The sequence below is a fragment of the Taudactylus pleione genome, unplaced genomic scaffold (genome assembly GCF_031769625.1).
Source record: "Taudactylus pleione unplaced genomic scaffold, aTauple2 ptg000442l, whole genome shotgun sequence".
In the NCBI taxonomy this organism is placed as follows: domain Eukaryota; kingdom Metazoa; phylum Chordata; class Amphibia; order Anura; family Myobatrachidae; genus Taudactylus; species Taudactylus pleione.
In genome coordinates, this window is record NW_028284844.1 from 3,146,954 (window position 1) to 3,163,470 (window position 16,517).

The window sequence follows — 16,517 nt, forward strand, 5'->3', positions numbered from 1 at the left end:
AATATACACAGTAACACTGTAACATACTAATATACATAGTAACATTGTAACATAGTAATATACATAGTAACATACTAATATACATAGTAACAGTATAACATAGTAATATACATAGTAACATAGTAATATATATATATATATATATATATCAGTGTAACATAGTAATATACATGGTAACAGTGTAACATAGTAATATACATAGTAACACTGTAACATACTAATATACATAGTAACATACTAATATATATAGTAACAGTGTAACATAGTAATATACATAGTAACAGAGTAATAAACATAGTAATATACATAGTAACAGTATAATATACATAGTAACAGTGTAACATAGTAATAAACATAGTAACAGTGTAACTTGACATTTTAAGTTATACCCCTTATACACCAGAGCTAAAACCCGGGTTATTGCAGGGTTAACCCGGGTAGCTCCTTAGTGTAAAAGAGGAGAGGGTTGGATTCCTGGGTCGCAATCCAGCCGTTGTAACTTGCAGGGTTTAACACGGGAATAACCCGTGAAACCCTGCAGTGTAAACGTCGCACTCCGGGTCAGGGTGACCTGGATCGTGCCGCATGCCTGCCGATTGGCCGGCTTCAGTGGCGCTTGGAGATGACATCATCTCCAAGCATCCTCTTCAATGCCGGAAAAGCCGGGTCTATGCAGACTCTGCTCCGGTGTGAATGGCGCCAACTCGGGAATATCCTAGGTCTGCGCCGGCCAAGTTCCGGGTCTGATCCGGATTGGAACCCTGTTCAGACCCGGAATTTAGGTGTAAAAGCTGTATTATAATACAGTGTAAATTGACTTACCTATGAACAACACACAGCAATAGAATAACGGATCAGGTAGGAAGAGGACATGGGGGCAAGCGTAGGGCTGTGGGCATTACCTACTAAGGGGAGGGAGAGCCAGGAAATTTCGGCCAATATCTCACAAGTTGATAGGTTGGTAACCTTTATACATATTGCTTATATTGCCACCAGATTGCAGCAGAAAAGTTAATACAAATTGCAAAGTATATTATCATCATCTGGGGAATATGAATTAAACCTTTATATTTCATAGTAATCATTGCTTTTGCTGAGGCACCGGCTCTAACATGAATATTTGGGGATAGGATCTCTTCTCTGTAAGGGGGCTATTCATCATCGAAGACTGTATGGCCTCCGATGATGAAGTATTGAACTCGCTGCGAGGGATACTTGAGTATCCAACTCTCAGCGGGGGAAACGTGACACCGGAGCAATTCATCATTGTTCTGGTGCGGGGACAGCTGCTCCGAAAAGCAATTGTCCATGTGGTTCTAATCGCAGCTACTTCCGAGGTGAAAGGTTTCCTTTATTGAGATATTCTGCAAAAAAATGATTAGATTAAGTAACTTGTGCTTACCGGTCATCCTGAGGTCAGGTAAGTGGTGGCGAGCAGGGTTGTGATTCTGTCTGTCCACATATTTAATGACTGGCAGCCACCAGCACGGGTTTTGCCTATTACGTGAACCATAAATAATTTGATTCAGTCCTGGACCACCAATTGCCCCCTGGCACCCAGTTTGGGAACCACTGACTTAAAGAATAATTCCACCCAATACCGAAAATCCTATTATGAATGGAATGCCCCCAGTAAAACTCAGTCCCAAAAGATGGCTTAGTTGAGGTCTGTATTGAGGCGGTGCCCCTGACATCTTGCACGCCCCACTGAGACGCGGATGCATACAGTAGGTCAGTTTGCAAATGGTGGGGTAGTTTTTAAATGCGATTTAATATATTTTAGCCATGATGCTCTAAGTTATGGAAACCCTCCATGCAGGGGCGTATTTAAAGAGCAGGGGGCCCCTCCTCTCTCTGCGGCTCTGCGCATGCACAGAACGCCAGTAAAGAGGCCAGGAGTTCTGTGTAGCGTCTCTCCAGCCGACGTGGGACATCGGGCAGGTAAGTATTTGGAAGTATGGGTGCAAGGTGTGCGGTGTGGGCCCCCCTGGACCCATTATAGATACACCCCTGCCTCCATGTCCCAGTCATCCCAAATAGTAGACCACCCTCAGTATTGCAGGTAGAGGCTGGGTCTGTGACCTGTTTTGTTTTTATGCAGTAAAATACAGTTTATTAGTAACCTGCACCAGATAATGAAGGTTCTAATATCCGCACAGAAAAGGGGGAGCAGGAAAATCCCCGGCTTGGTGCATTGCTAGTGGGAAGTGTGTTCTCTCATTCTCCATGTGGTCCCTGTTACAGGGCACATTTATATTCCAGGTTGAGGACAGGTCACAGCTTTGCCGCGCTGAGTGATACACAAAGCTTTGCATTCTTGCCGGTAGATAAACATGAATGAGAACGTACAGTACATGCCTCTCTGGCTTCCCCTAAGTGGGGTGGAAGGAAGCAGAATGTTACATAAGATTAAAGTAGAAATGGAGAATATTAATCATTTATTGCTCTTCTAGATGACCTTGTAAAGCTTAAAATACCAACTCCTGCTCTATCTCACTTTCACTCTGCGAGAGCAATTTCCTTCCAGCTCTTCTGATAGACATTCCTGTACTACGGGGGTGGGGAACTTTTTCTCTGCCGAGGGCCATTTTGATTTATAAAATATTATTCACTAGGCTGGTGCAGGCCATGACCCCTCCGTGTGATGTCACATAGGGGCGGGGCCACAATCGCCGGTGATTACAGCAATGCCCGGAACATCCTCAGGATGCTCCAGGGAGCTGTAAGGGCAGCCGTGTTACTGTCTGAAGCTTCCTAAGGATGCTCCAGGCAGCACTGCTGCACAGATTCTGGCTGCAGAGTGCCACCATTCTAGGCACCCTGCTAGCCAGATGAAGCTAGCAGAATAAAGCCCCGTGGGCCTGACCAAATGATAACGGGGCCTTATATGGCCCCTGGGCCTGAGGTTCCCCATCCCTGCCCTAGCTTAACCCTAACCCTCCCAATGGGGTGCCTAACCCTAACCCCCCCTCCCCTAGCCTAACCCTCCTGAGGGGGTGCCTAACCCTAACCCCCCTCCCCTAGCCTAACCCTCCTGAGGGGGTGCCTAACCCTAAGTCCCCCCGAGAGCCCCTAACCTAACCCCCCCCAGGCGTGGCTGTCTGCGCCCGCCATCTGGATTACCTTCGTTCGGTATGCCGGGCATTGGGCTCCTGGCTTAGGTAAAATGACAGGCGTCAGGATTTAGATGCCTGTCATTAGACCCCTGCCAAGATTAGACATTCGGGAAGCCGGCGGTCGGCATTTTGACCATCGACTTCCTGACTGCATCCCATAAGTTGCGACTTGCCGATCCCGACCATTGCAGAATTGTTAAAAGACGTTTATCGGCTAACACTCCTGCATCGGGACTTTGTACACACCTATACAATCCAATGGCCATTCTCTCGATGATAGATGAACTGCCCGATGATTGTATAGGTGTGTACCCAGCTTAAGGAAAGTGCTTTACGCTGTCTGAAAAATTTTGTCGTTAATAAGCATCGGCAAAACAGCGTTTCGACCTCTCTCTGACTGTGAGCGTTAGAATAATTCCCTGTCCCCTGGATATTGAAAAGAACGTGTCCCGCCTTTCAGGTTGCTGGGACCCTGAGGCGTATTTAAGTCAGCAGATCAATATTACACAGTGGCCCTGATTCAGAGCCGGACGCTCAGAAAGAGCGCTCGCTCTGAATCAGGGCGTTTTTTTGTGCGGCCTCCTGGCCGCTCGCATAGCTGTAGGTGACCACCCACAGCTATAGCTGTGACCATCACGATCATCGGGCTTGCGACGAGACCCTTGTGGTAGGGTTTCATGGCCACAAGCCCCAGAGAGATTAGGGCTCTAACAGAGCCGGAATCTCTCCACTGACATCACTCGCGATGTCAGTGGGGCCGCCCCCAAACGGCAGGCGTTCTCATGGGAACGCCTCCGTTTGGGCAGCCACCCCCCTGGCCCGCCCACCAAAGGGGGGCGAGCTGTCACTCAACATCGACAGCTCGCCAACTTTGGTGCGAGACACGGAGCGACGGATTGCCCGTCGCTGGGGTGTTTCGCGCATGCGCATGACAGAGCCGGCTCCATCATGCGCATGCGCTGTGGGCCACCATCGACCCGGTTGCGAGCGCTTGCGACCGGGTCTGAATCAGGCCCGGTGTCCTTTTATTTTTACATGCAGCCAGTGTAGAGACTGAAGTAATGGTGCAGCGTGACCGTGGTGGATTTGCATTGTAGGGCGCCATCTGGATCCGTATTTATTTTGTTTGCTTGGTACAATTTACTCGTGTTACTACTGCCAGTGTGTTTGTGACATTTAACAATTGATGATATTCAGCGTAGCGCAGATTTCCTGCACAAGATACCCGCCAGGAGAATATCTGCGCTAACAGTCTGCCCTTTACAATGTAAGACGTAAGAAGTATCCACATTTTTTTTGTCCATTTCTGGTTGTTTTTTTCTTTTGTAAATGTCAGACGCTTTTTAAACTGTGATATTTACTTTAATATACGCATCCGACTTACAGATACCGGTTATTAATCAAATATGTCACCTATTCATAGGCTCGCAGCCCCATCTAAAGAACGCAACTTATTTATCTCCTTTCAGATGAAATTTCTTCTTGTGATGACAATAAATCTATAAATAAGAAAGAAACACAATGAGCATATGCTAACGAAGGCGGCAATTACCACCTCCACTAATGTCTGTAGTGAGCCCCTGTGACAGCAGCGCGGATAGCCGGCTGAGTGCGAGGGGGGGAGCCGCGTGCTGTAGTGCACTGATTGCCGTCGCCCCTCGGGGAGATGGAAATGTCACTCCATGGCTCTTGATGCTTTACAAGTACAGAGAATAATCTGCAGTAGCCAGAAGTGATTTATTGAAGCTTATTTTGATCTACAGGACTACGCTGGGCAGATAAAGCCTTGTTCTAAGGGTCTATTTATGGGCTGTTAGTGCCTGAATGATCTCCCCATTCATTGCTCAACACCAAGAGCACCACTGTCTCTGTGTACTTGGATTGATGTAGACTTGATCCCTATAATAATTGCAGCTGCTTTTACACACACACATTTTTATTTTTTAAAGCATTTCCAGATTACTCTTGCTTGGTTACACACTTAATGCCGTGGGCATTAGCGCGTCTATGTATTAAAGGAAATATGGAGGAGAGAAGAGCGTACTGCCGCTATTTCCTCCATATTTATCCCCGGACGGCTGGAGGAGAGCGCGGGCACACACACGTGGTAATGAGATTAGTCATCACCATAAGGGGTTTTGCACTGCTCCCTTCCTTTCCAACTGCACCGTACTCATTGGAACCCTTTGAGGTGTTGTAGATCAGCTCTGCTCTATTGTGCAATGCTGCATTAGCATAATAAATGAATATAACCCATGGCTGCTCTGCTCCTGAATGGATCACACTGGGGCTGCAGATGTCCTGGAAAGTCAAAGTGTGACTGACCAATGCATCCCCTCTCATTGTACAGCAGAAGGAACTTCTATATATCTTCAGGTCATTGTCCTGTAACAGGGCATGTTGGTTAGCTTCAAAACAGACCATTGAAATGATTGGTGTGATATCCTCCCCAAACAGCCCCTCCATATAACTGGATGCACTTTATAAGCTGCCCCCATGCTGTTATTTACAGCAGGGTGGAGTTGATAGGAGGAGTGGGGTGGAGACAGGGGGGGCCGTAGACAGTGGTGGAGTGTGGGGTGGAGACAGGGGTCTCAGTCTAATTTAAATTAGACATGAGCAGTTTGGTTCTACTCTGTTAAGTTCATATCTGAAAAAAACAGGCTAAATAAATAAATCCGAACTTGCGCTAATTTGGCAAAAACAACCGAGTAGAACCGAACCGCTCATCTCTACATTTAAATACACTAATAGAACTGAGGACATAACACAGAGCAATTGGTTTTGTTATCATATACTGCAAGTGGCAATTGTGACAGGGAAATGTGAGATTTTCACAAGTAAAAATAGATGGAGACCTATAGACCTGAAATCTGAATGTGGGAACATTGAATACTTGGAAGATAACAAGCTGCTGTCAAAGCCCCGGAATTCCCTGTGTTACAATATAATGTAAGATAGAGAAGCACCAGCCCCCTAAACTCTTCTCTGCTGTACCTGAAAATAGAAAACAATGGTGCCTGACATATTATCACATCCCTTATTTCATGTGTATCATTTGTCTAAGTAATAATACGTAGTCTGTCATTTATACTATATTACTATAAAGCAAAGTGGTTATTTGGTTTAAAAAAAAAATTATTTAAATGATCTTTCAACATTTATTAATTCTGTAAAGTTACATAAATAGTATCTGTGTTTAACATACACCTCAAAGATGTATGTTTGACAACACAGGTTTCCTGCACCAGTTTACTGGGTACCTAACATCAATGCTCTGTGCTGCTAAGAAATAAAATGTCACTATATAACTCCCAGTCTGCAGTTGCTGGCTGTGTACATTCCCCTCCTCACATCATGTCACTGCCCCTGTCACATGCAGCCCTGTCCTCACTAACACATCACTCATCTCCTGATATACTCTGTGCTGCTGGGGTCACTGCTCCTTCCACCATTTCCATCTGCACCTGTCACATGCAGCCCTGTCCTCACGCACACATCACTCATCCCCTGATATACTCTGTGCTGCTGGGGTCACTGCTCCTTCCACCATTTCCATCTGCACCTGTCACATGAAGCCCGGTCCTCACTAATGTAACCTCAGCCTGATGAATCCAAACAATCTCATGTCAGCGTCATCCATCATATTTTATTTTCAATGTAATCTCACTGTGTTATCATGGCTTTCTCTAGTCTTTTGCAGGTCTCAATTTTTCTGGACTCATGTTTTTAAGCAATAGTAAAACTGCTTATGCTTTGTATTTAGACAATACTACCCTTCTCCTGCTAGACTGTAAGCTCTCTACAGACAGTACTACCCTTCTCCTGCTAGACTGTAAGCTCTCTCCAGACAGTACTACTCTTCTCCTGCTAGACTGTAAGATCTCTCCAGACAGTACTACTCTTCTCCTGCTAGACTGTAAGCTCTCTCCAGACAGTACTACACTTCTCCTGCTCGACTGTAAGCTCTCTCCAGACAGTACTACTCTTCTCCTACTAGACTGTAAGCTCTCTCCAGACAGTACTACTCTTCTCCTGCTAGACTGTAAGCTCTCTCCAGACAGTACTACTCTTCTCCTGCTAGACTGTAAGCTCTCTCCAGACAGTACTACACTTCTCCTGCTCGACTGTAAGCTCTCTCCAGACAGTACTACTCTTCTCCTGCTCGACTGTAAGCTCTCTCCAGACAGTACTACTCTTCTCCTGCTAGACTGTAAGCTCTCTCCAGACAATACTACTCTTCCCCTGCTAGACTGTAAGCTCTCTTCAGACAATACTACTCTTCCCCTGCTAGACTGTAAGCTCTCTCCAGACAATACTACTCTTCTCCTGCTAGACTGTAAGCTCTCTCCAGACAATACTACTCTACCCCTGCTAGACTGTAAGCTCTCTCCAGACAATACTACTCTTCTCCTGCTAGACTGTAAGCTCTCTCCAGACAGTACTACTCTTCTCCTACTAGCCTGTAAGCTCTCTCCAGACAGTACTACTCTTCTCCTGCTTGACTGTAAGCTCTCTCCAGACAGTACTACTCTTCTCCTGCTAGACTGTAAGCTCTCTCCCAGACAGTACTACTCTTCTCCTGCTAGACTGTAAGCTCTCTCCAGACAATACTACTCTTCTCCTGCTAGATTGTAAGCTCTCTCCAGACAGTACTACTCTTCTCCTGCTAGACTGTAAGCTCTCTCCCAGACAGTACTACTCTTCTCCTGCTAGACTGTAAGCTCTCTCCAGACAATACTACTCTTCCCCTGCTAGACTGTAAGCTCTCTTCAGACAATACTACTCTTCCCCTGCTAGACTGTAAGCTCTCTCCAGACAATACTACTCTTCCCCTGCTAGACTGTAAGCTCTCTCCAGACAATACTACTCTTCTCCTGCTAGACTGTAAGCTCACTCCAGACAGTACTACTCTTCTCCTGCTAGACTGTAAGCTCTCTCCCAGACAGTACTACTCTTCTCCTGCTAGACTGTAAGCTCTCTCCAGACAATACTACTCTTCCCCTGCTAGACTGTAAGCTCTCTTCAGACAATACTACTCTTCCCCTGCTAGACTGTAAGCTCTCTCCAGACAATACTACTCTTCCCCTGCTAGACTGTAAGCTCTCTCCAGACAATACTACCCTTCTCCTGCTAGACTGTAAGCTCACTCCAGACAGTACTACTCTTCTCCTGCTAGACTGTAAGCTCTCTCCAGACAGTACTACACTTCTCCTGCTAGACTGTAAGCTCTCTCCAGATAGTACTACTCTTCTCCTGCTAGCCTGTAAGCTCTCTCCAGACAGTACTACTCTTCTCCTGCTAGACTCTAAGATCTCTCCAGACAGTACTACTCTTCTCCTGCTAGACTGTAAGCTCTCTCCAGACAGTACTACACTTCTCCTGCTAGACTGTAAGCTCTCTCCAGATAGTACTACTCTTCTCCTGCTAGACTGTAAGCTCTCTCCAGATAGTACTACTCTTCTCCTACTAGCCTGTAAGCTCTCTCCAGACAGTACTACTCTTCTCCTGCTTGACTGTAAGCTCTCTCCAGACAGTACTACTCTTCTCCTGCTAGACTGTAAGCTCTCTCCCAGACAATACTACTCTTCTCCTGCTAGACTGTAAGCTCTCTCCAGACAGTACTACTCTTCTCCTGCTAGACTCTAAGATCTCTCCAGACAGTACTACTCTTCTCCTGCTAGACTGTAAGCTCTCTCCAGACAGTACTACACTTCTCCTGCTAGACTGTAAGCTCTCTCCAGATAGTACTACTCTTCTCCTACTAGCCTGTAAGCTCTCTCCAGACAGTACTACTCTTCTCCTGCTTGACTGTAAGCTCTCTCCAGACAGTACTACTCTTCTCCTGCTAGACTGTAAGCTCTCTCCAGACAGTACTACTCTTCTCCTGCTAGACTGTAAGCTCTCTCCAGACAATACTACTCTTCTCCTGCTAGATTGTAAGCTCTCTCCAGACAGTACTACTCTTCTCCTGCTAGACTGTAAGCTCTCTCCCAGACAGTACTACTCTTCTCCTGCTAGACTGTAAGCTTTCTCCCAGACAGTACTACTCTTCTCCTGCTAGACTGTAAGCTCTCTCCCAGACAGTACTACTCTTCTCCTGCTAGACTGTAAGCTCTCTCCAGCAGTACTACTCTTCTCCTGCTAGATTGTAAGCTCTCTCACAAGCAGGTCCCTTTCAACCCACTATTTTTTACATCTACACTACCTATGTGTTATCCCTGTGTTTGGTTTCCCCCACTATCTGGCGCTAACGACCACTGTGGAACCTTACAAAATAATGTTGTAATGCAATATCATTAGCAGGGGCAAACGCAGGATTTTTACAGGGGGGTTTCCACACACACACACACACACACACACACATATATATAATATATATATATATATATATATATATATATACATCCAAATTCCGGTACTCATAAGATCAAACATGCACAATATATAGTCCGGGTGCCATCCACAGTGTGTAACAACATACGCACCGATAATATATCCCATCTGGCAGCACTCCGTGGTGGAAGAAAAAAAATCACATCAGCCGTGCTTCATAGGTATAAGCAACGTTATAAGCAACGTTTCAGCGCGTTGTGGCGCTTTTATCAAGCTTAATATACATACAACAAATACAACACTTACCAATATTTAAATAGCACATGGACATAGAAAATACTCCCCCCCACGTGGGACGCCCACGACCTCCACCGCGACCGGAAGTCACAGGGACCGGAAGTGACGTCTCCCCCTTCACATAGCAGTAACCATAGCAACCGCAATATACAAAACACACAACATGACAACCTTACAAACATTACATGCAAAATGTGTACAATAAATAGAACATCATATATAACCCCACTAACACTATGTGGTAATCAATTTACTATTTAAACAGCGTGCATGGCAACAATTATAAGCAACTATATAGTACGCAATATTTATATTGGCATCATCAATTAAGTAAACACAGCAACTACATGAAAATTGACCCTACCGATATCCATAATACACATTCCTATAAAGTACAATTATCAGTCATATATGCATATCTAAAGCTACATTGCCACATCTTTAAACTAAAGACTAGCAGCTTACACCCCTCATTAGAAATAGATATACCTTCTAATATAAAGTTATATGCAATCCAACGCCCCAATAATACATATCATTACATCAAAATTTTTTTAGACAAACTTCACACCAATTATGTGAAACACTGTAACCCCAGTGATTCGTTCAATCCTCTAGGGGTTAATGAATCAAGCTTAATAATCCACTGAGATTCACACTGTAACAATTTACGTTGGCGATTTCCTCCCCTAGCCAATGGTGGTACATGGTCTATAACTCTATAGCGCAAAGACGCCAAGCTGTGTTTGTGGGATGCAAAGTGTCTAGCCACCGGCTGCTCGCTAGTACCTGAAATTAAGGCAGCCCTAATGGCAGACCGATGCTGCGCCATCCGCTCCCTCAATGTGCATTCAGTTTTGCCTATATAGATTTTCGAACACGGGCAAGTAATAGCATATGCAATAAATTTTGTGGTACAAGTCACAAAATGGTTGATGTTGTATTTAAATCCAGAATATGGATGAAAAAACACCGATCCAGTTTGTAAGGAGTGACATGTTGTGCAATTAGAGCAATGGAAACAACCTACTTTAGGATGACCTAAAAATGTCTCTTTCCGAGGTTTACCCATTAACGATATATCGTTATGGACTAAATAATCTTTCAAATTTTTCCCTCTTTTATAACAAGACATCAACTTAGAATTCTGCAAAGGTTTTAGACATTTATCGGTAGTTATAATCGGCCACAACTTTTTTGCCTGTTCTGCCTCAATCACATCAGCAAACTCTTGGGCTGAACCTCTCCATATGATGAATAAATCATCGATGTACCAATGGAACGCTAGAATTTTATTCGCTATATTGGAATCAGAAAAAAAGACATCTTGTTCTACTCTGAACATGAATGCATTGGCGTACGATGGGGCCACATTGGACCCCATCGCACACCCTGATAACTGTAGAAAAAATGACCCATCAAATGAAAAATAATTTCTGGTCAAAACTAATTCCAATAACTCACAAAACAATTCTATCGGAGGACCTTTATAATGGGGATTCTCAGTAATTAAAGCTCTTGTAGCCTGAATTCCTTCCGCATGTGGTATACACGTATATAAACTACATACGTCTACTGGACACAGTAAACAATCTGCAGGTAAATCCGTAAGATCAGCCAAAGACCTCAACAAACTGTTAGTATCCTTAAGGTAGGTGGGTCTAGCCTGACACATGGTTGGATTAATACATCAAGATATGTTGAAATAGTCTGATACAGCGAACCCCCCGGGCAGCTATAATGGGTCGCCCCGGGGGTTTCACAGGATCCTTGTGTATTTTAGGAATGAGATACATCAAATGTCTAATAGGAAACTCGACTTTCAAAGCCTTCCTAATTGCTGGAGAAATCCAACCACATGCACATTCAGAAGCCAACAGCCCATCTAATTCTTTTTAAAAAACAGCAGTGGGATCATAGGATAATTTTCTATAGATGTTCCAATCACTCAACTGTTTATATGCTTCTTCCCTGTAGTCACTCAAATTGAGGACCACCAAGGCCCCACCCTTATCAGCCTGTCTAAATACCACATCATCATATTTAGATAAATTATTCAATGCCAATCTCTCATTTTTATTCAGATTCCAATATTTCAGCTTATCAGCAGAAGCAGTGTCACATACAGCTTTATCCAATAATCGCGAGAATGTCTTAATCGATGAATTACTACTAACTGGATCAAACATGGAACGTTCTTGTAATTTAAGTAATTGTGAAGGAACATCAGATTCAACTTGAGGACTGTCCATAAAATGTTCTTTAATTCTAAGACTTCTATTTAGCATATACGCCTCTTTTTTCCATTGAACTTTATCAAAGGAAACCGTTGGGACAAACGATAAGCCTCTACTCAAAACAGATATTTCACAATCCGTAAGGATCCTATCGGAAAGATAATACACTAGATCTTGCGGCCAGTTGGTGGCCTTCCTCTCCCTTTGATTCTGCCAGCCTCGGCGGGTACGATGGGACCCAAGTCTAAAAAACGTGCTCGAGTACGCCTAGCATTGGTAGGTTGGCCTCTCCCCCTGGATTGAGACCTACTGATGTTCTCAGTGTCACTCTCCGTAGTGGCCGTATCCTCTGAAACATCAACACCTGATCTGACGATAGTGCGTCTAAACAACGGGCGTCTGTCAGATTTAGGATAAGCTCCCGTTAGCCAATTGTAAACGCGCTGATGTTCATAGTCCAAATCAACTTTCTTTTTCTTATTGCTTTTGAACTGCACTAGTTCAGTTTTATAGGCTTCTATTTGTGATGTTAATTTTGCCACCCAGTCTTGTTGTTTATTACTAGTTAGCTGAGATAAATTAACGGCCTCAAAGTTCTTTATTTTTTTCTTTGACTAAATCAATCTCCATTTTGGACTGTTCAATGACAAGAAGCAACAAATCGAACGAACATTTGTTAAGTATTGATGTCCATTTCTTACAGAAGTCAACACTGTTACGGCCTATCGTAGGTACATTCTTTATACGAAAACCACAGGGAATTTTCTTTTCTTTAAAATAATTTGATAAAGTCAAACCATGATAAAAGAAGTCAACTTCCCTTTTCTTTAGACGTAATAAATCATTATAAATGTCCTGTATCGATGGGGCAGCAGTATGCTCACTAAATTCTTCTGTAAATATAATAGCTTCAGCCTCAGAGTCAGAGTAGCTATAAACTGCTCCCTTTTCCAGGACAATTATCTGGGGAATGTCACCAGACATATCACTTGCCATCATAAATGTGCGCACTTGGTTTCAATTCCACAAAAAGTAGTCAGGCTATCTCACAGCCACATATATCCATAGATCACACTGTCAGCATGTAAGACATATATAATAAAAAAGGAAAAATGTATGCAGCTTCCTTTAAAAACAGATGAGAAACAGGGAGTTCTGCTAGACCACTAGCTAGCTCCAATAGACTCTGGTGCCTTGATAGTAACTGGAACACATATAGGTGCAGCACAGCAAGCTACAATCCTTCCCGTCCAGAAACACATCTACATCCAAATTCCGGCACCCATAAGATCAAACATGCACAATATATAGTCCGGGTGCCATCCATAGTGTGTAACAACATACGCACCGATAATATATCCCATCTGGCGGCACTCCGTGGTAGAAGAAAAAAATCACATCAGCCGTGCTTCATAGGTATAAGCAACGTTTCAGCGCGTTGTGGCGCTTTTATCAAGCTTAATATACATACAACACTTACCAACATTTAAATAGCACAAGGACATAGAAAATACTCCCCCCCACGTGGGACGCCCACGACCTCCAGCGCGACCGGAAGTCACAGGGACCGGAAGTGACGTCTCCTTACGGATTGTGAAATATCTGTTTTGAGTAGAGGGTTATCGTTTGTCCCAACGGTTCCCTTTGATAAAGTTCAATGGAAAAAAGAGGCGTATATGCTAAATAGAAGTCTTAGAATTAAAGAACATTTTATGGACAGTCCTCAAGTTGAATCTGATGTTCCTTCACAATTACTTAAATTACAAGAACGTTCCATGTTTGATCCAGTTAGTAGTAATTCATCGATTAAGACATTCTCGTGATTATTGGATAAAGCTGTATGTGACACTGCTTCTGCTGATAAGCTGAAATATTGGAATCTGAATAAAAATGAGAGATTGGCATTGAATAATTTATCTAAATATGATGATGTGGTATTTAGACAGGCTGATAAGGGTGGGGCCTTGGTGGTCCTCAATTTGAGTGACTACAGGGAAGAAGCATATAAACAGTTGAGTGATTGGAACATCTATAGAAAATTATCCTATGATCCCACTGCTGTTTTTAAAAAAGAATTAGATGGGCTGTTGGCTTCTGCTTGTGCATGTGGTTGGATTTCTCCAGCAATTAGGAAGGCTTTGGAAGTCAAGTTTCCTATTAGACCTTTGATGTATCTTATTCCTAAGATACACAAGGATCCTGTGAAACCCCCGGGGCGACCCATTATAGCTGCCCGGGGGGTTCGCTGTATCAGACTATTTCAACATATCTTGATGTATTAATCCAACCATGTGTCAGGCTAGACCCACCTACCTTAAGGATACTAACAGTTTGTTGAGGTCTTTGGCTGATCTTACGGATTTACCTGCAGATTGTTTACTGTGTTCAGTAGACGTATGTAGTTTATATACGTGTATACCACATGCGGAAGGAATTCAGGCTATAAGAGCTTTAATTACTGAGAATCCCCATTATAAAGGTCCTCCGATAGAATTGTTTTGTGAGTTATTGGAATTAGTTTTGACCAGAAATTATTTTTCATTTGATGGGTCATTTTTTCTACAGTTATCAGGGTGTGCGATGGGGTCCAATGTGGCCCCATCGTACGCCAATGCATTCATGTTCAGAGTAGAACAAGATATCTTTTTTTCTGATTCCAATATAGCGAATAAAATTCTAGCGTTCCATCGGTACATCGATGATTTATTCATCATATGGAGAGGTTCAGCCCAAGAGTTTGTTGATGTGATTGAGGCAGAACAGGCAAAAAAGTTGTGGCCGATTATAACTACCGATAAATGTCTAAAACCTTTGCAGAATTCTAAGTTGATGTCTTGTTATAAAAGAGGGAAAAATTTGAAAGATTATTTAGTCCATAACGATATATCGTTAATGGGTAAACCTCGGAAAGAGACATTTTTAGGTTATCCTAAAGTAGGTTGTTTCCGTTGCTCTAATTGCACAACATGTCGCTCCTTACAAACTGGATCGGTGTTTTTTCATCCATATTCTGGATTTAAATACAACATCAACCATTTTGTGACTTGTACCACAAAATTTATTGTATATGCTATTACTTGCCCGTGTTCGAAAATCTATATAGGCAAAACTGAATAAACATTGAGGGAGCGGATGGCGCAGCATCGGTCTGCCATTAGGGCTGCCTTAATTTCAGGTACTAGCGAGCAGCTGGTGGCTAGACACTTTGCGTCCCACAAACACAGCTTGGCGTCTTTGCGCTATAGAATTATAGACCATGTACCACCATTGGCTAGGTGAGGAAATCGCCAACGTAAATTGTTACAGTGTGAATCTCAGTGGATTATTAAGCTTGATTCATTAACCCCTAGAGGATTGAACAAATCACTGGGGTTACAGTGTTTCACATAATTGGTGTGAAGATTGTCTAAAATTTTTTTGATGTAATGATATGTATTATTGGGGCGTTGGATTGCATATAACTTTATATTAGAAGGTATATCTATTTCTAATGAGGGATGTAAGTTCCTAGTATTTAGTTTAAAGATGTGGCAATGTAGCTTTAGATATGCATATATGACTGATAATTGTACTTTATAGGAATGTGTATTATGGATATCGGTAGGGTCAATTTTCATGTAGTTGCTGTGTTTACTTAATTGATGATGCCAATATAAATATTGCGTACTATATAGTTGCTTATAATTGTTGCCATGCACGCTGTTTAAATAGTAAATTGATTACCACATAGTGTTAGTGGGGTTATATATGATGTTCTATTTATTGTACACATTTTGCATGTAATGTTTGTAAGGTTGTCATGTTGTGTGTTTTGTATATTGCGGTTGCTATGGTTACCGCTATGTGAAGGGGGAGACGTCACTTCCGGTCCCTGTGACTTCCGGTCGCGGTGGAGGTCGTGGGCGTCCCACGTGGGGGGAGTATTTTCTATGTCCATGTGCTATTTAAATATTGGTAAGTGTTGTATTTGTTGTATGTATATTAAGCTTGATAAAAGCGCCACAACGCGCTGAAACGTTGTTTATACCTATGAAGCACGGCTGATGTGATTTTTTTCTTCTACCATGGAGTGCCGCCAGATGGGATATATATATATACACACACTTACCTTACAGCAGCACTGGGTTGTAGACCTAATAAGGATGGGACCTGGCAGGCTGGCACCATGTCATTAAGTCCCTACCCTAGCGACAAAATGCCATGATTCGCAAGTCATTCGGGAGGTGGTAGAGCCAAATGATGCCATTCTGATGGAATTACATCATATTAGCTATGCCTCCTTTGCCACGAGAGGACGGGGCTTAAGAAGATGGTGCCTGCTCTCATCTGCCAGCGGGGGTTTTGGGTACCCAGAAACCCCCCCCCTGTGTGCGCTAGTGATTAGTATGTTTCAGTAGTTTCCATTTTATAGGACTGTTCTTGCACCTTTATTCAGTCTGCTACAATATAATTTCTATTGCAGGACAGTAAAGTGAGATTCAGCGATCAGAGGCTGGAGCCTGGCCAGGAACAGAAGGTGTTAGACCAGGTA